The 22,834-nt window shown below is 42.1% G+C and overlaps 1 protein-coding gene across 8 annotated transcripts in view; it reads left to right on the top strand.

The window, feature by feature from the left end:
- The window catches only part of NCKAP5 (NCK associated protein 5), a 1,220,442-nt gene that overhangs the window by 298,427 nt on the left and 899,181 nt on the right, over positions 1–22,834 (top strand). Inside the window, exon 1 of one of the 8 annotated variants that reach the window (XM_049889198.1) lies at positions 14,343–22,357. The exons of the other annotated variants lie outside the window; for them this stretch is intronic. The gene's annotated coding sequence lies outside the window, so the exon portion shown is untranslated. Of the gene's footprint in view, positions 1–14,342; positions 22,358–22,834 lie in introns of those variants that run through there. 8 annotated transcript variants of the gene reach the window in all.

Here is a 22,834-nt window from a genome sequence, read left to right as displayed (position 1 = left end):
GAAAATTCCTTAAAATATGGAATTTCATAATTTTTTCTATTAATACACTATAGGCTGTTCTATAGGTGGGCTGCAGTATTAAGCTAAATCTGTTCACCAAAATAAACTATTCCAACTTAGTTCTAGCTGAATTGGTTCCTTGTCCAGCCCCTCTCATTGAAGTATTACGTGTGTACATGTGGTGTGGTATATACCAGTCTTTACTTAGTTGGGTTTTGATGCCATAAGGGATGCAAAAGGATAGAGTTTAATTCCTACCCTTACTAAGATTATAATCTAATTGGATATATGAGAGTAATACTGAAGAAACAACTGCAGAACATTACAATGAGTCTGTTATTTGGTGTCAAAATGTGTAGGACCCACTTTAAAGATTGAAGCAATGTAAAGAAGGAAGAGATGAATATAGGGTAAAATAGACTGAGGCAGAGGACAGACTTATTGTATAATTGGGTTTAGGCAGACCCAAGGGAGAAGGTAAGCATTCTTGACATGGGACATAGTTGAGCAATATAATACTAAACCTCCCAGTCTGGTTTTTGGTAAAACGTTCTTTTAGCTTTTAGAGGATGAAAATTTCTCACAAGATTTTCCTTTACTTTGCGGCACAAGGTGAAGAAATGTGGTCTGGATAATATGTGGTGGATTAGGTCGTGGTTGGATTCTTGCCCCCAAAGGGAGATTGATACCAATCAGAAGAAAGTGTTGGTTGGCATGTTACAAGCTTCTCTCATGGCTGTTAAATTTTTTGGTCAGTGACTTGAACACTTGAGTAATACGAGGCATGTATATCCCATTTGAGAATAACACACGGTGGAATTTAAAAAGTTTTCAGCCAAGGAAAGATGTTAAATAAAAGAAACAAGGTATTGAATAGAAACAAATATGAAGTGTGGCAATGGTTCTAAAGTCAAATGTATAGTAACAGCATCAGAGAGCTATGGCTTAATAGGAAAAAATATATTTGAAAAGTTAATAGTAATCTCAGTATGAAGGGGTCCCAAGAATGTCTGCGATCTTAACACTGCACTACCAGGGCTCTAATATAAGCACAGACCACATAAATGATATGATGGAGGTTATCATCTTTCTCTACTTTCAGTGATCAAATTATACTGAAAATAATTGTATTCAGTGGAGGTTACCAGATATTAAGGGGAACTTGATGGACACATTGAATGCGTTCAGCTAAGAATGGCCAGGAGAATAAATGACTCGAGATGGTATAACCTGAGGGATAGGTGACAGAACTTGGAACAGCAGCCTGAAGAATAGATGGGCAGATTCGGAACAAACAGTAAGCTTCCTTTTAGGTCTTTAAAGGTTGTTTTTTTCTTTGTTAGAGGAATTCAACTTAGTCTGCATTGCCCCAAGAGGCCAAATTAGGGGGAAAAAAAAATCAATGAGTGTTTCTGGGAGGTACATCTTTGATAGCTTGGAACAGGACCTTGGAGTCCCTAGATGGTCCAAATGGTTGATACACTCAGCTATTAACCAAAAGGTTGAAGGTTCGAGTCCACCCAGAGGCACCTCGGAAGAAAGACCTGGCAATCTACTGAAAAATCAGCCATTGAAAACACTATGGAACACAGTTCTACTGTGACACAAATGGGGTCACCACGAGTTGGAATTGACTTGATGGCAACTGGTTAACAGGACCTCTTTGCTGAGACCCATGGTCTCCCTGGGATTTGAAACGCTCAAGGATCAATAGCCATTTGACAGTGATTTCTCAAGGCATTCAAACAATTGTCGCAAAATGTGCTATGTGAACTCTAAGAGCCCTTATAACTCCAAGGTTTTATAACTTCTTTTGAAGAAAATGCTCTAAAACTCTGGGAGGTTTGGATGAGGGATGATGACGTTAATTGCATACTTTAATCTCCCTTTATGGTTCAAATCAGTATGGCACAGAAAAGAGAAAAGATAGTAAAGTGAAGCGGGTACAATTTATAATCCACCCTTGACATGAAGTCCACTTTGGGTTGGCCTATAGATCTTGGAGATAGAGTGTTTTGAAAGCTGGATATTTCTATCATTAAAAGAAACTGCTGTGCCTTATGCCAAAGCTCTATATTTCCTTGTTCAGAGATTTCTCAAGGTTGGAAGAAACCCAAAAGTCCAACTTTTTCAAGTTTCAGAGGTGGTATCTGAGTTTAGTACTTCTATCTTAGGGGGAACATATATTCCCTGTGGTCTGTAAAATCTCATTCACATATTTGAATTTCCCACTATTCTAACTATCTGCCATTGAGGAAACCCTGGTGGTGCAGTGGTTAAGAGCTACAGCTGCTAACCAAAAGGTCCCCAGTTTGACTCCACCATGTACTCCTTGGAAACCCTATGGGGCAGTTCTACTCTGTCCTGTAGTGTCCTGTGAGTCAGGATCAACTCGACAGCAATGTTCTTTTTTTTTTTTTCTAATCTGACATTGAGGCTACCCCATGTGTGTCAGAGTAGAGCTGTGCTCCCTAGGCTGAACAGTTAGAAGTAGACTTCCAGCCCTTTTTTTTTTGGAGGTGTGCCTGGGTAGACTTAAATCTCCAACCTTTTGGTTAGAAGCCAAGTGTGTTTCGTAATCATTCTCATCACTCAGGGACTCCAATATATTATAAAATTCCTTTAAATACTCTGAAGATAAAATACATAGATTACTTCCAAGCACAAGAGCACTACATCTTCAGCCTAAAGTTGAGGGAAAAAAAGAACAAGAGCCTAGGGGCAGAAATTCTGTTTTTAATATATGTAAATTGAGAGTTAATAGCAGTATAGGGAACATTCTTTCATTTATTCATTCATCAATCCACCAAAGACTTAGAGAGAAGCTACTCTGGGACAGGCGACAGGGACGTAAAGTGGATCAGAATTCATCTTTGATCTTGCACTCTCAGTCTAATAGGGGAGAAATCATTTTGTACAATATGATAAATGTCCTTATGGAGACGTATACAAAGTTCATGGAAGTGTCAAAGCGCATCAGATCTGCAGTGAAAAAAAAAAAAGCCAGTAAGAACAGCCTATATGTTTTTTGGGGGCAGTAGTTGTTCCTTGGTAGAATTCTCACCTGCTGTGTGGGCTACCTGGGTTCTATTCCCTGACAGTGCATCTAATGCACACCTACCACCCATTTGTCAGTAGAGGCTTGTTGCTCTGATGCTAGGTTTCAGTGGAGCATCTAGACTAAGAGTAGGAAGAAAGGCCTGGTGATCAGCTTCTATAAATCAGCCAAGGAAAACTATAAATCACAGTTAAGCGATATGATCTACAACCAACCCTGGGGATGGTACAGGATGGGGCAGCATGTTGTTCTGTCATCCATGGGGCCACCATGAGCTCGGGTGATTCCACAGCAGCTAACAATAACAAATATATATATATATTTATTTATATATATATATTCATGTGTAGATAGCGTGTGGAGTCATTGGTGGTACAAGTGGTTAGCACATAGCTACTAACTGAAAGGTTAATGGTTCAAACCCACTCAGAGGCACTTTGGAAGAAAGGCCTGGAGATCTGCTTCTAAAAGGTCACAGCCTTGGAAACCCTGTGAAGCCCAGGACTGCAACACAGGAGGTCTCCGTGAGTTGGAATCGACTGTAAAATGACTGGTTTGGTTTTATATAATGTGTATATCTGTGCACGCGTGGCATCTTGTCTATCTACATGGTTTTACTGAAAGAGAAACATGACTAGAGAGATTAAGAAGCATATAGACTGAAAGGCTAAAATAGTTACAGAAATTCAAGTACCTCTTTTATCAGAAAACTTTCTTAAAAGGAAAAAAAAAAATTGCCTTAAGAAAAAGCTGCCCAAACTTGGCGCTCCTCAGCAAAATTCAACTGGAAGCCTTTGGAGAAGTCTTGAAGAAAACCAAATTAAGCACTTACATGTGCTACTTTTGTTGTAGATTTCACAAGTCTTTCTTCTTGACTGCTCAGGATAAACAATTGGCGTACTTGACATGGCTCTATACAAAATGGATTAGTTAAATCTGGGCCTGCTCTTCCTCCTAAGTCAGTGAAATGCATGGGCTTCCTCATGCTGCAATGATTCAAAGATTTGATTTGTAACAGAGAGTTTCCAGAAGCTTACAAACTCTGCCTTTTTTAAAATTCCAGAACAAATATCAAACTTCTTATTGGCAAACATACTGACAAAGGGGAAAATAATTCTTGCTTTCATTTCAGAAGTTAACAAAGGAATAAAATAGGAGTATAGATTTTAAGTGTATGGGTTAAGACACACTGATATCCCCAGCCCATCTCTGCTTTTTTTCTGATGCTGTATCTGTTGCTCTCTGTCAGACTATTTATAATATGTTTAATAGGAGTGTTTGATTTAGTCTAATGAGTATTCTTAGCAGTCAGTTGAAAGCTGTGTAAGCCAAATGTCCCATGTGGACAGAATCATTGGAAGTACTGTACATGGAATCCTATCTCAGCCAAGCTGGACACACACCCACGACCCTTTAGAGCAAGAGCTGAGGGCCACAGATAGAAATGTGGGAAGACTCGCTAGCTTGAGATTTTGAATTTCCCTCCGTTAAAAAAAAAAAAAAAAAAAGCTGCCATAGAGTCAATTCTGACTCATAGTGACCCTACAGGACAGAGGAGAACTGCCCCTTTGGGTTTCCAAGGAGTGGTTGATGGATTCGAACTGCCGACCTCTTCATTAGCAGCTGTGCTCTTAGCCATTGTGCTACCAGGGCTTCAAAAGTAAATAAATAAATAAAAGAGACTTTAAAAATAAATTTATTAAACTGATTAAAGTTAGGTTTATTGTTTACATAAGAAGACTATTTTACTGAAAGAATGAGTGAGGGACCTTGTCATTTATCTCTAAATTCTACAGTAAAAGATGCAATTGAAGGTTTCCTTTAAATATTGAACCATTCTAGGGTCTTTGGCAATTGATTTATGTGCCATTATCTGCTCGGTTGGCTTGAAGGCACTGAATCGATGGCAGGTAGAGATGGAGTTGAGAGTTGTATGTGAGCGGTCTAAGTTGATTCTCCAAGCCATGAACCTTCCCCTTAACACCTGGCAAACTTTCCACCATCATGTAGAATTATGGCTCAACTTTACCGATGGTCCTTCCTTGGTTTGTTCCTTCCTAAATGATCTTCCCCTGTCATGGGTTGAATTATGCCTCCCAAAAAATGCATCTATCAACTCGGTTAGGCCACGATTCCCAGTATTGTATGGTTGTCCTCCATTTGTGATAGTAATTTTGTGGGATTGTAACATCACCCTCACTCAGGTCACCTCCTTGATCTAAGGTAAAGGGAGTTTCCCTGGGGTGTGGCCTGCACCACCTTTTATCTCTCATGAGATAAAAGGAAAGGAAAGGAAGCAGAGAGTTGAGGACCTCATACCACCATGAAAGCAGCACCAGGAGCAGAGCGCGTCCTTTAGACCCAGGGTCCCTGCGTGAATAAGCTCCTCATCTGGGGGAACATTGATGAGAAGGCTGACAGAGAAAGACTTTCCTGGAGCTGACTGCCCAAATTTGGGCTTATAACCTACTAGATTGTGAGAAAATAAATTTCTCTTTGTTAAAGCCATCCACTTGTGGTATTTCTGTTATAGCAGCACTAGATGACTAAGAAAGAATTTGGTACCAAGAGTGGGGTGCTAGTCTAACAGATACCTAAAATGTGGAAGCAGTTTTGAAACTGTGAATGGATAGAGCCACGACAGCGGCAGAGGACCAGTGCAGCAGAGAACCAGCAACAGTAGAGAAGCGGCAACAGCAGAGAACCAGCAGCAGCAGAACCAGGAGACCAGTGTAAGATGGCGCTGGAGCCGACCCACTGAGTGAGACATCTGAGAGTGCCTGTGAGCCTGAGGCTTCCTGGTGGAGTGGGGCACCTCTAGGCCCTTATCAGTGGAGCTACAGAGCTTTGGAACATTTGCCCCTGCAGGGCAGATGTGGGGGTGAGGCCCAAGTTGCCAAGAGGCCACGAAACCAGGAAGCAGAAGCTAAAGAGACAAACACAAGACGCTGAGCTGCCTCAGTCTCAAAAGGTATGACCATGACCTCAGGGGTTTCAAAGGGTGGAGCCATGGCCTCTGCTGTTTCTAAGGGTAGAGTTGCCACTCAGATGGACTAGGAGAAAAGTGTGCCTAAAGTCAGGGAGCAGAGTTGCTGTCCCAATGGGCTTATAAGGTGGAGCTGAAGCCCAGGACGGAGGGGCCTCCACTCAGAATCTAGAGAGTGTGGCCGGTACCTGGAGTCTGGAGGGCAAGGTTATTGTGTAAATTTTCTCAGAGAACAGAGGATTATTTTCAAAACTTTGAGGGCTAATATAATGTGTTCTGCTGACTTGTTTGGTGCCTTTTATGCCTTCTTTCCCTTCAGTTTCTCCATTTGTAATAGAAATATCTAGCTTGTACCTGTTCTGCCTTTGCACCCTTAGAAGCAAGTAATTTGTATTCTAGATTTCACAGATGAAGAGGATTTTTTGGATTTTGGACTTGAAGTTAAGACTTTTGCTATGATATGACAGGGTGAATATGTTTTCCATGTGATTTTTGGGGGGCCAAAGGGTGGAATGTCATGGATTGAATTATGTCCCCCCCAAAATGTGTGTATCAACCTGGTTAGGGCATGATTCCCAGTATTGTATGGTTGTCCTCCGTTTATGATTGTAATTTTATGGGATTGTAACATCACCCTCACTCAGGTCACCTCCTTGATCTAAGGTAAAGGGAGTTTCCCTGGGGTGTGGCCTGCACCACCTTTTATCTCTCATGAGATAAAAGGAAAGGAAAGGAAAGGAAGCAGAGAGTTGAGTACCTCATGGTGGCCAAGGGCATAGATTCTAAAGCCAGGATGCCTGGTCCACTTCCTGATTCCATCGCTTAATAGCTGTGTGGCAAGTTGTTTAACTCTTCTTTGCCTCAGCATCTCCATCATTAAAACAGAATTAATAATACAAGTACACCCACTCCTCACTTATCGACGTGGTTAGGTTCCAAAGACCAGGTCATTATGCAAAAATCAGATCACAAAATGGAGGATGACTACATCGTTATATAACTGCCAAATTGTATCATTGCATATCTGCCAAATTACATCATTATATAACTGCCAAATTACATCATCACATAACTGCCAAACCACTGAGAACCGTACAAGTTGATACATAACCTTAACCATCACAACCAATGTTACTCTCACCTCGGCATTCATTACTGCCAGACATACATCATTAATGTGCAAAATAGTTGGTAGTAGGTTTTTTACTATTGTCATAAATGTAAAATATCAGATGACAAGATAGTAAGTGAGGAGTAGGTTTACTACCTAGCTCCAAGGGTTGTTGTGAGAATTAAAAAAGATGTTATATGTAAAGAGCTTAGAGATGCCAGGCACATAGTAAGCATGTAAGTACATTAGCTATTTGTATTGCTTTCATTTTTCTTATCCTAGAACTCTCCAGCCTCCTGAGAGTCTCCCTTCTTTAAGATGTTATATATTTATGGCATCAGTCTTCCAGTTGCTCAGATTCGAAACAAGGCTTCCATTCTTTCACCTTCAACCTTCAATATATTGTAAAGTCTTTTAGATTTTCCAGTGATTATGTTTCTCATATCTTTGTGTTTTTCTCCCTTTCCTACAAACACATTAAGTCTTCTTTGGACCACTGGCAGAGCTTCTTAGTTTGTCTTCTGCAATTGTTTGGTCCTCAGCTCCTCTTTGCAGATCAGCCTTGCACCAAGGCAAGGCTAGTTTCCCAGATGCACAACCTTAATCATGCCTTCTTCTTTTGAAACCATCACCACTACCGCTTCCACCCTACCACAAACACGCATACAATAAACACTGAAGAATGTCTAAATCCCTTAGTTCAATAATATACCCCATCCCTTTTTTTTTTTTTTTTACTGTAGCTTGGTTTTTAATTTTTTCTGCAGGGATTCCATATTATAGCAAGCTGCTCCAATTGCTGTTAGAGCAATGCTTAGCCTCTCATTACTTCTGTGTGTCTGTTTACCCACCTCCTCTTTCTGGATTCTCCCTCCCTCACCCTCCCCGTGCCGTCAAAACCCTATTAAGAGCTTGGCTGCTAACCAAAGGGTTGGCAGTTCTAATCCACCAGCTCCTCTTTGGAAACCTTATGGGGCAGTTCTACTCTGTCCTATAGGGTCTCTATGAGTTGGAACCAACTCGAAGCTGGAGAACAACAACAACAGGACCAACTGGAATGGCATTCAATATTATTAACTTCTTCGATCTTTCTGGAAAAGCCAAGTAGTACTTTGTGTTTACTCCTCTCAGCAGCACTTGTTTGCTGCAAACTGAAGGTCTGAGGATTGTGTAGTGAGGAGGATTTAGTTTGAAGTCAGAGGATCTGGGATTATAATTCAAGGTTTCCTATAGTGAGCCTCCATTTTCTCATTTATAAAATGGTGATAGCAATAATCGCTATGTCACAGGATTTTTATGAGAATTAAGTCAGACATAGGTGAAGTGTCCTAAAATGATCATTTTTTTAAAAACCTGGTTTCACTTAAAATTTTTTTCATTTTATTTTTAGCATCTTTATATCCTACACAATGCCTCGCATAATGTTGGCTCTTCAGAATCCGTGTTTAATAATTATTTGTAAATAAATCCAAAAGATTCAGCTTCCAAAGCATTTTTACCTTGTGTACCTTCTTTTTAAGAACCCATTTCTCATATTTTGGAGCTATTTCACGGCAGGGAAAGATGAGAGAGGAAGTTATGTTGTCTGATGCTTTTACATCTTGCCTTTTTGTATAAGGACAATGGTCTTTTAATGAATTATTCCCTTTCCCAAATGAGTTACTCAGGCGCAAGCAAATGTTTCATGCCCTCATATGAAGTTTTTGTTTTTTAATCATCATATAGCATCTATTCTGGCCTTTTACGGTCTTACAGGGCAACCAAAACCAAAAACCAAACCAACTGCCATCAAGTAAATTCTGATTCGTGGTGATCCCACGTGTGTCAGAGTAGAACTATGCTCCACAGGGTTTTCAATGGCTGATTTTTTGAATGTAGATCTCCAGGCCTTTCTTCCGAGGTACCCCGTGTAGACTTGAACCTCCAAGCTTTCCGTTAGCAGCTGAGCACGTTAACCGTTTGCACCACACAGGACTCCTACAGGCAATACAACAAGTTAAACTGCACAGACCTCTGAAGAATCATAATGAGTGAAGATCTGCAAAGTCTGCTGAAGAGAGAAGTGTTGCAACAACCATGGAGTCAAAGGAGCAACAAGGCAGCAGCCTGGGCCAGGTGGCAGGCCTTGGGATCAGAGGAGCTAGCAATCACAGGAGGGAAGAAGCCCAACTCCTGCTCTGCTTGTGTCCATAAAGTGGAAAAGCAAGCAAAGATCAGAGGAAGGAAAACAGGGAACCCTGGCAAATCCCTGCAGGTAGCACGCAGAGAGGCAGCTAATAATCTGATTCAGACCGGCCTCTCACACCTGAATCTCACTTTATCCTTTTTAACACCCTGGTGGGATAAGGAGGGCAGGGGTCATTATTCTCTTGCTTGATGGGAAAGAGAGAGAGGGATGACCCTAGCCTCACCTTCCCTCCCAGAGATTAAGGAAGTATTTTTCAAGCGATACCAGAAGGTGTGTAGGCTTAAAAGAAAAAAACTCTCTCCAGTTTTAGTTTTAAAAAGTTCTTTACAGTTTGGCAAAAGCCCTGTGATCTTGATGTTAACAGTTCCACTGTTCTTATACAGCCCTAAGATGCGGGGGGACTTCTCTAGGTCATTTCACTAATGTCACTGAAACTGAGCACATGAGACCTTCATTTCGCCTCATACTCTCCTTCCTCATCTGAAGAACAAAACTAACGAGGGGTGTGACACCTGAGAGATCTATTCAGAGGCCCCACAAAAATCAATCTTGAGAACGGGAACATTTTAGATGATGAAGTACTATTAAAAAAAAACAAAAACAGACTTTTTTATTTAGATGCTAAAGCCATTGGGTGAATTTTAACTAAGAAGAGGATATACACAGCCTCAAATACCTAAGCACAAGTTACTAGTGAATTACAAAGGGAAAATGGTACCTGTAAAGTTGACAAATCTAACTCTGGTGAAGGGTCAGACGGTACACAATACTGCGGAAGCCAGCATAGCTTGTACAAGGCAAGGTCATGGAAGCTCCATAGACACATCCAAGCTCCCTGAGGGACCCAATTGTTAGGCTGTGGGGACCATGGTCTCGGGGAACATCTAGCTCAACTGGCAAAACATAGTTTATAAAGATGTTCTACATTCTACTTTGGTGAGTAGAGTCTGTGAGCGGCCATCTAGGATACTCCACTGGTCTCACCCCTTCAGGAGCAAGGGAGAATGAAGAAAACTGAAGATACAATGGAGAGATTAGTCCAAAGAACTAATAGACCACAACTACCACGGCCTGCACCAGACCAAGTCCAATACAACTAGACGGTGCCTGGCTAACACGACTGACTGCTCTAACAGGGGTCACAGTAGAGGGTCACAGACACAGCTAGAGAAAAATGTAGGACAAAATTCTAACTCACAAAAAAAAAAAAAAAAAAAAATTACTGGTCTGACAGAGACTGGAGAAACCCCAAGAGTATGACCCCTGGACACCCTTTCAGCTCAGTAATGAAGTCACTGCTGATGTTCACCCTTCAGCCAAAGATTAGACAGGCCCATAAAACAAAACGAGACTAAAGGGGCACATCAGCCCAGGGGCAAGGACGAGAAGGCAGGAGGGGACAGGAAAGCTGGTAATGGGAAACCTAAAGTCAAGAAAGGGAGAATGTTGACATGTCGTGGGGTTGGCAACCAATGTTGCAAAACAATGTGTATTAATTGTTTAATGAGAAGCTTGTTTGCTCTGTGAACCTTCATCTAAAGTACAATAAATAAAGTTGACATCTTGCAGACTTCGCTTTTATTATTAATAGTGTCAATTTTAAATTTCCTGCATTTAATCATTTTGCTTTGGTTTTGTAAAAGAATGAATGATTTTACTTGGAAAGGAGGAGAGATGGAGGGAGGTAGAGAGAGAGAGAACAAAACAAACGTCGGAAAAAGGCTACAGTTCCTAAACCTGGGTAAAGGTTATATGGGAGTTAATTGTATTATTCTTGAGACTTTGAAGGTTTAAAGCTTTTCAAAATGAAAAGTTCCAAAACAAATCCAAAAGTAATCTAATTTAAAAAATTTGCTGATGTTGATTTTGGCATGATTCTCTTTATAAGTTGAGTCATCTTAATCTGTGATTCAGGGTCATCAGCTATTTCTTAAAACGGTATTTATGCACTTACCATAAATTGGCACGTCAAAAAATCCTACATGTGCTGTTTTTATTGTGCATGGATTGATAATTTTACATGAAATTAGAAGCTGCAAAATTCCCTGGGCAGAGGTGTAAGGCTTTCAGGAACCTATCGATGATAATAAGCTTGCCAGTATCTTGACTTAAAGACTCAAAAGGTACCTGTCAGTAACAAACAGAAAAGATCCCCCAGGGGATGAAATAGACTGGCTCCTTCAGTCCTCTTTCCCTTCCCTGCTCTCCCCAGCAAAGAGCTCTGAGGTAGGAAGGCAAAAGAAAGAAACATTGCGTTCAAGTCAATTCAACCCTACAGGACAGAGTAGAACTGCCCCATAGGATTTCCAGGGAGCAGCTGGTGGATTTGAACTGCTGATGCTTTAATTACAGCCGAGCTCTTAACCACTATGCTATCAGGGTTGAGCAGGTTTAAAATGGAAGCACTAGCCTTAGGGAGAGCTGGGGGCAGGAACCGGTAGAAGTCTGCTTTCAGTTTGGGCATCAGAGAGGAGAGTAAGATGCTTCTGGGGCAGGCAGAGCCTAGCACAGGCAGAGCAGCCAGGGGATTGCACTCCATGCTAAGCAGCTCAGTAGAAATGGCAGCATAGTGATCCATGCCTGAGAGGGCTGCAGACAGCTCAGAGCGCTCAGGGAGTTCCTGGAAATGAGTCCAGAAGTTAGCTGAGAAGAAAGGGAGCCCGAGGAAGGGGGGCTGATTCCACAAAGGAACATCTGAATGCAACAGGAAGGTTCCTGACAAGGAGGGGTTGAAAGCGCAGCTCAGTAGATTGCTGAGGCCAGAGAACTCTACATGGTAAGTTACAAGAGATGAAGACCAGCCAGGGGTCATCACCGAGGAAGCACAGTTTATTTACTTTTGCTAAGGTCCAGATGAGGAGAGAGATGTCCAGAGCAAAGGCCAGCAGAGAACTCAGAGAGAGCAGGATCCCGGGTGGGGTGGTCTCCTCTTCCCCATCGCTCCATGGGAGCTGGTAACATTCCCACTGAGTCCGGCCAGGAAGGGCAAGAAGAGAACAAGAGAGCATTTTAGTGCTGAATGTGACTGTCCTATAAACCCAAATCACTGGGGAGATAAAAACCCACTGCTGTTGAGTCAATTCCAACTCATAGCGACCCTATAGGACAGAGTAGAGCTACCCAATAGAGTTTCCAAGGAGTGCCTGGTGGATTCAAACCTCTTGGTTAGCAGCCGTAGCACTTAACCACTACGCCACCAGGGTTTCTCTAGGGAGATTGGCCTGGGGAAACCCTGGAGTGATGAGTTAAAGGTTTTTGTTTATTATTGTTTGGTTTCTGCTTCTGTTTTTGTTTTTGCCATCAGGCAGGAGAGGTAGAAAAAGGGAAGCTACATCTTAGCGAATGTGTGTTTGGGAATACACAGTGCACACCGATTAGAAAATTAACACCTAGAGGCATCTTCAAATGGCTTTTATCTTTAATAGAAGTGAGTTCTCAGAAAGCCACCTGCAGCTGACAGGCAGGGATGTTCTGGGACAAGGAGTTTGTCACTGCCTCCTGTTCCCAGGTAGGATGCCTTCAGGCCTGCAGACTATATCTGAGCAGCTCAGTTGGCCTGTTATAAGGCTGCCCCGCTTCTGCCTTGCGCTTTCTGGGGATCAGCCCCTTTAACAGAGTTTTGTCTTAGCCTCTGAGAAGCGCAAGCCTTTCCTTTCAACAGTTGGTTGTAGTTGTTGTTCTTAGGTACCATTGAGTTGGTTCCAACTCACAGCGACCCTATGTACAACAGAACTTAACACTGCCCAGTCCTGCACCATCCTCACAATCGTTATGCTTGAGTCGATTGTTGCAGCCACTGTGTCAATACACCTCACTGAGCAACTTCTTGTTTTTCACTGACCCTTTACTGTGCCAAGCATGATATTCTTCTCCAGGGACTGATAACCTGTCTGATAACCTGTCCAAAGTATGTGAGACAAAGTCTCACTATCCTTGCTTCTAAGGAGCATTCTGGCTGTACTTCTTCCAAGACAGATGCGTTCCTTCTTCTGGCGGTTCATGCTATATTCAATGTTCTTCACCAATACCATAATTAAAAGGCATCAATTCTTCTTCGGTCTTCCTTATTCATTGTCCTGTTTTCACATGCATATAAGGTGCTGTAGAATAGCATGGCTTGGGTCAGGCACGCCTTAGTTCTCAAGGTGACATCTTTCCTTTTTAACACTTTAGAGTGGTCTTTTGCAGCAGATTTGCCCAAGATGATATGTCTGTTGCTGTTAGCTGCCTTTAAGTCTGCTCCTGGCTTATGATGACCCCACACACAATGGAACAAAATGCTGCCTCGTCCTTCACCATTCCCATAATCAGTTGTGAATTGGACTATTGTGATCCATAGGGTTTTCATTGGCTGATTTTCAAAATAAATCACCAGGTCTTTCTTCCTAGTCCATCTTAATCTGGAAACTGCTGAAATATGTTCAGCATCATAGCAACTCAAAAGCTTCCACTGGCAGGCAGGTGGTGGCTGTGTATGATTGAGCCTATAGTACAACCCTAGCACTTCTCGAGGTGCTGACCAGCTAAAGTCAGAGAGCGCATGGTCCATGGCACCAAGGAGCTGGCCCTCAGCTGAGTGGGGCAATAGCCGTGGAAATGTCAATAGGAAGCAGTAAGATATGAGACCCGCACAGGAAGAGGCAGCAGTGGACTGGGCCTCTGGACAGCTTCACAGAGGAGGGGACGCCAGCAGCATTGGCCTGGGTCAGTGATCTGTGCTCTTTCTGGTAGATTAAAAGGGCAAGGAAGACATAGAAGAGGAGGGGGGAATAGAATGAGAAAATGAGGGAGAGAAATACAGAGAACAAGCACTAACCCTGGTATTTCTTTTCAGCAAAACTCTTAAAAAAGCCTGGATGTAAATGCAGTCGGTTCTGTGCAAAACTCGCAGAGACCTGGTAGCATTGGGAGGCAGACAGATCAATTTTTACCTGGCTTCTATGGCATTTAGGCTTTTCTCTAAATTATGTTTAAAAGCATTATTTAAGCATCAAGATGCCCATTTCCCTATCATTTCTTCACCCACTGTTGGGTTTGTTGCTGCCGTCCAGCCCCTCCTCTTTGTTCTGAGCTGAGTTACCCCCTGCCCACCTGTCTCCACCACCCAGTGCTCACCCCTCACCAGTTGTTTAGGCGAAGGTCATGCTTTGTGTGCTGTTCCGCGCCTAGCAAGGTTTGCCAGTAATGCTGCCAGGAGGTGACTTCCCCTAGCCCAGATGCCCACGAAAACACATCTTTTCTCATCTCTCCTCACTCACACACTCTACCTACAGTGTGCAAGGCACTGTGCCCAGAATATAGGTCAATAGAACAAAGTCACAAGTCTGGACTAGAAGCTGGACAGACAGTCAAGACTTAAACCCAGAAAATGGAACAACAGTCAAGGCCATGAGGAAAGAGGCCAGATATCAGTGAAGCAGGTGAAACTCTGTCAACCACAGCCCTATTGACAGCTGTGACAATTAGCAGCATCCACGACCCCCACCCACTAGATGCCAGTAGCACCTCCCGGTTGTGAGAACCAAAACGTCTCTAAAACCAAACCAAACCCATTGCCATTGAGTCGATTCCAACTCATAGCAATCCTATAGGACAGAGTAGAACTGCCCCATAGAGTTTCCAAGAAGCACTTGGTAGATTTGAACTGCTGACCCTTTGGTTAGCAGCCGTAGCACTTAACCACTATACCACCAGGGTTTTCAGAATGTCTCTAGACATTGCCAAATGTCTCCTGGGAGTCTAATTGCCCCCCATTTGGGAAGCACTGGTACAAACAATAAGTACAGCAGAGCTGTTATGTGGGTTGCAATGGTGGCAGAGGATGCTGGGCCTCAGTAATGACTAGAAGCTGGATGAAGTTTCGATAAGTACAAAGGAGTGGGGGGAAGCCTTTCCAGAGGAGGGTAGTCTTTGCTGTACTCCCCTCCAACTCCTCCTATTCTAAAACTCTGCCTAGACTCGTGAATTCAGCCCAATGACTGCAGCACTTTTTATTTTACTTCCTCCCTCCCTTCCTTCCTGTCTTGATTCATGCACCTGACTTCTTTTTCCTCAGCCCCTCTCGTTTTGCTTTCTGGTGGGCCCACTGGACAGAGATTAGGTGTGAGACAACAGCTGCCCTTTCAGAACACAAAATAGCATCCAGTGTGTTCGATACCTCTAGCAGGGAAGGCAGCTTTCATTTGACACCTACCTGACTTTCGCCCAGAAGAACTGCACGTTACCCGCTGGCTTTCTGCCTCCCTCCACCTTCTAGACTTCCCTATGAAACTGCAATCTGTCTCTGTTTCTACCAGGGGTCTTTTTTGTTCCATTTTGCTCCATCCTAAAAGGAGTGTGGACCTGCATCTCATAGCTCCCTCCATTTGAAGTGTGCTTAAATTGTACTTGGGGGTAAGAAAAGGAATGATACCTAGTGGAGCTTTTTAATGCAGAGAGACTGAAAGAACAAGATTAATACAGAGAAGACTCTATAAATATATAAATACAAAATTTGGAGCTGGTTTTAGTTCCTTCCTGAGCTGGCTTGGGAAATGCCGAAAGCAAGTAGACTATGGCGTAGAGATTACAGTAAAAAGAACCACTGGAGCAGGAAAATACAGCAACAAGGCAATTAGCCCGAAAGCTATGTAGAATGGTGATTGCTAGAGGAGATCTGTTTCAAAGAATTTAAATAATGAATGGGTCACAAAATTAGTTTCATAGCTCACTCCAGTTTTCATTTTGATGCTGAGCTCACTTTATCACCTCTCTTTGGAATCCCTAAATGATTTTCAAGCTTGGGAATTCACCGATCTGCTGCTGTGTGGGCAATTTGTACCTTGTCTTTCTTGGCAAATGTTTTGTATCTCAGCCCTGCGAAGACTTCCACCTAGGTCGGTAACATACTCTGTACTGGCCTAAGCCATCAGCTGGAATAGCCTTAGTTTTTAAACATTGGTGAACCTTACTGGAAGCTTCCTTGAAAGTTCAGTTCAATGCAAGACTCTGAGTCCAGCCTTTTCCTTCTCAGGCATCAATTTTAGACAAGTCATTTTTGGTTCCCTGATCTTCTCTAGAGCATTCTGATATTTTAATATAAACTTTTTCAAATTGCATGGAGCCCTGGTGGCACACTGGTTAAGAGCTCAGGCTGCTAACTAAAAGGTTCACCGTTCAAATTTACCAAATGCTTCTTGGAAACCCTGTGGGGCAGTTCTACTCTGTCCTAAAGGGTCGCTATGAGTCAGAATCTATTTGAGGGCAATGAGTTTGGTTTGGGTTTGCTTCAAACTACATATTAGATTGGGCTACAGCTCTCTCTTCCAAGTCCATCTTCCTAGCTGGTTATAGCAGATTATAAGATAGTTGGACACCCAGATACTTCAGGTAGCAAAAATGTTAGTTGTGACAGAGGAAAAGACAAAATTAGACCTAGACATCTCTGAGTATATGAAGTGCGGGAAGGGAAAGGAAGGAAAGGGGAGGCCGTCTCAGTATGATCATCACACTATCTCATATGCAGAGCTTTAAAAGCAAGAGTGTATATTTTTCCTTCAGAGAACTATAGATCTAGAGTCTTAAAAGACCTCTAAAATTGACCACTTTCATTTGTGTATCTTAAATAGGTCCATCCTTAATAATACTAAATCCAAACACTTGTCTCTGTCAGGCACTCATAAGTAATTATATGTATGAATTCATTTTACCTGACCAACCCTGAGAAGTACCATTAGTATCCACATTTCATAGGTGAGGAAACTGAGGCACAGAGAAGTTAAGCGAATTGCCACATATCACATAGCCAGACGATGGAAAACTCAGTATTATCTGTTAGAATAAGGCTAGGGGCCCACTGCAGAAAAGACCATCAATTGCTCTTACGCAAGTTCTTGCTGAAGCTGAAGAAAATTAAAACAAGTCCACAAGAGCCAACATACAACCTTAAGTATATCCCACCAGAATTTGTAGACCATCTCAAGAATAGATTTGACACATTGAATACTAATGGCAAAAGACCAGACGAGTTGTGGGATGACATCAAGGACATCACATGTGAAGAAAGCAAAAGGTCATTAAAAAGACAGGAAAGAAAGAAAAGATCAAAATGGGTGTCAGAAGAGACTCTGAAACTTGCCCTTGAACATCGAGTAACTAAAGCGAACAGAAGAAGTGATAAAGTAAAAAAGCTTTGTCTAGAAGACAAAGAAAAGTATCATAATGAAATGTGCAAAGAGCTGGAGTTAGAAAACCAAAAGGGAAGAACATGCTGTGCGTTTCTCAAGCTGAAAGAGCTGAAGAAAAAATTCAAGACTTGAGTTGCAATTTTGAAGGATTCTAAATTTTTTTTTTTTTTTATGGGCAAAATGAAATTAAACAATGCAGGAAGCATCCAAAGCAGGTAGAAGGAATACACAGAGTCACTGTACCAAAAAGAATTGGTCGATGTTCAACCATTTCAGGAGGTAGCATATGATCGAGACCTGATGGTATGAAAGGAAGAAGTCCAAGCTGCACTGAAAGCATTGGTGAAAAACAAGGCTCTGGGAATTGACGGAATACCAATTGTGATGTTTCGACAAATGGATGCAATGTCGGAGATGCTCACTCGTCTATGCCAAGAAATTTGGAAGACAGCTACCTGGCCAACCAACTGGAAGAGATCCATATTTGTGCCTGTTCCAAAGAAAGGTGATCCAAAAGAATGCATAAATTATCAAACAATATCATTAATACCACATGGAGTAAAATTTTGCTGAAGATCATTCAAAACCGGCTGCAGCAGTACGTGGAGAGGGAACTGCCAGAAGTTCAAGCCGGATTCAGAAGACATGGAATGAAGGATATCATTGCTGTTTTCAGATGGAGCTTGGCTGAAAGCAGAAAATACCAGAAAGATGTTTATCTGTGTTTTACTGACTATGCTAAAACATTCGACTGTGTGGATCATAGCAAATCATGGATAATATTGCAAAGAATGGGAATTCCAGAACATTTAATTATGCTCGTGTGGAACCTGTACATAGACCAAGAGGCAGTCTTTCAAACAGATCAAGGGGATACTGTGTGGTTTAAAACCAGGAAAGGTGTGCATCAGGGTTGTAATTGTGTCCCTATATACATTTCTTTTACTTATCAGCTCTCATCTCACAATCAGTAAAACATGATTATGTCATTACCAGAGTTGCATAAAGCCTTGAACCTGAGTCTCGGTGGCTGGCAAGTGGCTGGGTGAGCTGACATAAGTACATTACAGGTGTGCACTGAGGTCAGTAATGGCAAGGATCATGGTATATTTGACAGAGAGTCAGAGAGGGGGCCGGCCAGAATGGTGTGTTCTGATTATCACTTGCAGCATTTATATGTTTTTTTTTTTCTTCATGGATGATGTTTAATATAATACAATTTTGCACTCAGTCATTGAATTGGCCAAGAACAATGGCCTAGCCTATTTAAAGATCACATAAATAAATGGCACTGAAATAGGCCTTTATATGCCTGGCCCTTTAAGTGTTGAATTGGCACTGTTGCCCCGTACATCTTTTTCTAGATTTGCTAATCATATTTTCAGCTTCTGAAAGAGCAAGATGTCAAGTGCCATCATTAATTGAATATGATTCAATCTGGATGCATCTTTAATAAGAAACCAAAGAAGGAAATTCAATTAGACACAACCTTTCCATTTCAAAAGACCAAGTCCTCCCCTTTCACGGTTAAAATTATGAAAGATTATCTTCTTAGTGGAAGGCTACAGGAAAATTTGGATTCCTGTCAAATATTTCATGTAATATCCCTGGATCAGGATTAATAGCGCCTTTCAGCAGCTTGCTCTGAATTTCTGTCGATGCAATCTCTCTTTTGGAGGCTTTTGAATAAAAGCCATTCTATATCCTTGTGGGACTCAAAGGATTCAGCAAAAATGGTAATGAGATCAAACAGTTTCAGGACAAGTTATCTTGCCCTCTGGTCATGAAAATGCAGACACCTTAATCTCATTGTCCATAACTGCGTTGATTTTCTAACTCCTCACAGCAAGTTGAAAGCATTGAAGCTAAGTTTTAAATCTGTGTGACTATCTTGTGGTTGGTTTAAAATTACATACGACAGCAGCAATGACAGTAAAATGGAAGAAAAGACAACGCAGTCAACTCTGTGTGATAGAATTGTGTCAAATGCTCCTCGAGAATAGCACTAATATTAGTAGTAATTACTTCCCTGGGTGGTACAAACGACAGTTATGTTCAGCTGCTAACTGAAAGGATGGAGGTTAGAGTCTACTCAGGCACCTCAGAAGAAAGGCCTGACCACCTGTTTCTGAAAAATCAGCCATTAAAAACTGTATGGAGCAGGGTTCTATTCTGACATACATGGCGTTGCCATGAATTGGAGTTGACTCAAACAGCAACTGGCTTAGGAGTCCCTGGGTAGTGCAAATGATTAACAAATGCACTTGGCTGCTAACCCAGAGGATGAAGGTTCGAGTCCACCCAGAGGCACCTCAGAAGAAAGGCCAGGAGATCTACTTCCAAACAAACAGCGACTGAAAACCCTATGAAGCACAGTTCCACTCTCACACACATGGGATCCCCATGAGTCAGAATCGATTCTACAGTAGCTGTTTTTTTTTTACTATTATTATTATCAGAGTTAACATTTATTGCATTGCTTTTAGGTCCCAGATACTCTAAATACTTTATTTTCTCAAACCACCACCTGACTCCAAAGATATTGGCTGTAACCCCTAAACTATAACCTCCAAATTATCCTGCTGTTCCCATCCTGGTTGACAGGCCCATTTTGTCAAAATGAAATATCCTCCATTATGCTTTATGCAAACAGTTACCTACAGATCTGTGTTGGGAACTGGAGTTATATGCAAATAACTGGGATTATTTTGTCCTCCCAAGTCTGATGGCATGGCGTGTTACAAGTAGAATCTTAAAAGAGTTTTTTTATGCAAAGCTTTCCATGTTGTTTCAATGAGTTCTGCCTCAAAGCACTGTTCAAACAGAAACACTAGTGTCCCGTGGTATTTCAGCTAATAAAGTAAATATTTGTCATAGGCATACTGTAGTAATATTACCAGCACTGGCAAGAGCACTCACTTCTCTTTATGCCATGCTGCCAGAAGCTGGCACCCATCTGCACCTGTGGCTCACACTGAAATCTGAGTCCTGGGCTGGTGTTTTCTTTTCCACTCTTGGGCACTAGTGAACAGGCAAGGTGAAGATTCCAGGCTCTGAATTGCAGGGTAAGGAAATAACACTGGTCCATTAGCAACTCAAGTTACAAAGATCCCCAGGGAGAACTGGGTTGGAATCTCTACAATTACAGCATTCTAGAACAGTGATTTTTCAAAGGACTTTTAAAGGCAGGCAAATCCCTTCTTCAAATGAAGTATTGTTAAGTCCAACAAGTAAAATAGATTAAAAGGGCCACTGTTAATTCAGGGGCGGCAGACACTATGCTAAACTCTCTGCATAATTTTCCTTCTTTAATTCTAAAATAGGTTAGGCACCATTAATGTCCTCCATTATAAAGCAAGCTTTGTCGTCGTTGTTAGTGGCCATCAAGTCATTCCTGAGCCATGGTGACTCTATGTGTAATGGGATCAGACTGTTGTGATCCATAGGATTTTCACTGGCTGATTTTCAGAAATAGATCACCAGGCCTTTCTCCCTAGTCTATCTTTGTCTGGAAGCTCCATTCAAAGAGTCCAAGTGACTTACCAAAGTCACGCTTCCTCCTAGTGGAGGAACACAAGTCACACGAAGGCAGTCTCACACCAGAGCGAGGCTCTTTGGCCAGGGAAAGCAGACCTGCTCTTATTAAAACAGACATTGTCGGGGGCTGTTCCCACGAATGGTCTATACTTTGGTCCTTACCCACCCGATGGCCAATGTCTCTAGGGTCCTGAGAACACACAAAAGTACAAAAAGTGATATTAACCTAAGGAAGAAGACTTGAGTTTACTCTCTAAAATCATATTTTTAAGGAGTAGATATGTACCAGTTTCTTCTTAAATAGGCCTTCTTAATAGTTACCACGCGCATCTGGGGCTGATATGATAGCTTACCAGTTATATCCACCCTCTTTTTCTGCCTCCCGCCTTTCCTTTCTTACTTCCTTCATTCTTTTTTATGAGCAAGCATCCATTAAATAGATACCAAGTTTGAGGAAATGCATTAGGCATTGAGGTTACAACAAAGACTATTACAGTGTTATGACCTCAGCGACCTCACAGGTAGAGTAACCACTAATTTATCATCCATGTTAGGACACCTTCAAAAGTAAAAAGGGACATTGTTAATAATTACAAGGTGACAGCAGGCATGACTCATGAGTGCCCTGAGAAAACTGGCTCATAGGCTAGAGGGGAATATGGGTACGTATATACATTTTTATAATATCATAAATATACTGCTGGAGTGTGCACAGGGTATACCATGCATAGAGGAGTGGTGCCCAGCAGCTTAGGACAGAACAGATTTCCTAGAAAGGTGATGCTGGAACTGAGTCTGTAAGGATAAGTGGGTGCTCCCAGGTGAAAGTAGAGATCAGTATGCTGGGCAGAGAAGCTGGAGTGAGTGCAGGTATGAAAGGGCGTGTTTTAGGTGGAGAGCTAGCAACGCTTTGATGTGTGGCAGATAAGATCAGGATATGACTGGAAAGACTAGGGAAAGTGAAGAAATTTGGATTTGATTTTATTAATTATGAGCCATCAATGAGGGGTTTAAGCAGAGGTGCTGGGGACAGATGAACATTTCAGGAGCGCCCTGGTGCTTCGGTGAGTTACAGCCATAGGGGGGACAAACTAGAGCCACAGAGATTAGCCAGAAAAGTGATTCCTGTGACTAACTGCACGAAGTCACCTGGGGAGTTTTAAAGAACACTAGTGCCTGAGCTCCACCCATCCTGAACAGGTCAGCATTCTGGGGTGGATCTAGCCACTGGGAATGTTTTAAATTCCCCCATGTGGTTCTAATGTGCAGCCAGAATCGAGAATCCCTGAGTTAGAAGACTGCTAAAATATAGGTGAGCGTATAACAATGGTAGTGGTGCTTTAGGGGAGAATCTGAAAAAGATATTTTTAAGGTGAATGTCACAAGAGTTGCTAATTAATTGGATGTGGAGGGTGTGAGGGTGAGATTTCAAGGAGGGCTCCTTGCTTGGAGGGCTGGATGTGTTGTTGTTGCACCTTCAACTGAAATAACAAATTCATGAAGAGTCGCTGTTCTATGTGGGAAGAAAACAAGTTATGTTTTGGTCATGTAGAATGTGAAATGTCTCAATGACAGCCTTGGAAAGTATGCAGAGTGACAGAACAGGAAGCCAAGGATAGAACAATGAGGAGACCCGAGATTTAATGGCAGGTGAGAGAAGAGAACAGCGTCAAGGAGACAGAGAAAGAATAAAACGAGTCACCATCAGGTTGACTTCGACTCATGGTGACCCCATGTGTGTCAGAGTAGAACTGTGCTCCATTGGGTTTTCAGTGGCTGATTTTTTTGG

The sequence above is a fragment of the Elephas maximus genome, chromosome 6, assembly GCF_024166365.1.
Source record: "Elephas maximus indicus isolate mEleMax1 chromosome 6, mEleMax1 primary haplotype, whole genome shotgun sequence".
Lineage (NCBI taxonomy): Eukaryota > Metazoa > Chordata > Mammalia > Proboscidea > Elephantidae > Elephas > Elephas maximus.
Note: the sequence above shows the minus strand (reverse complement) of the source record. Positions and strands in the feature narration are given on the sequence as shown.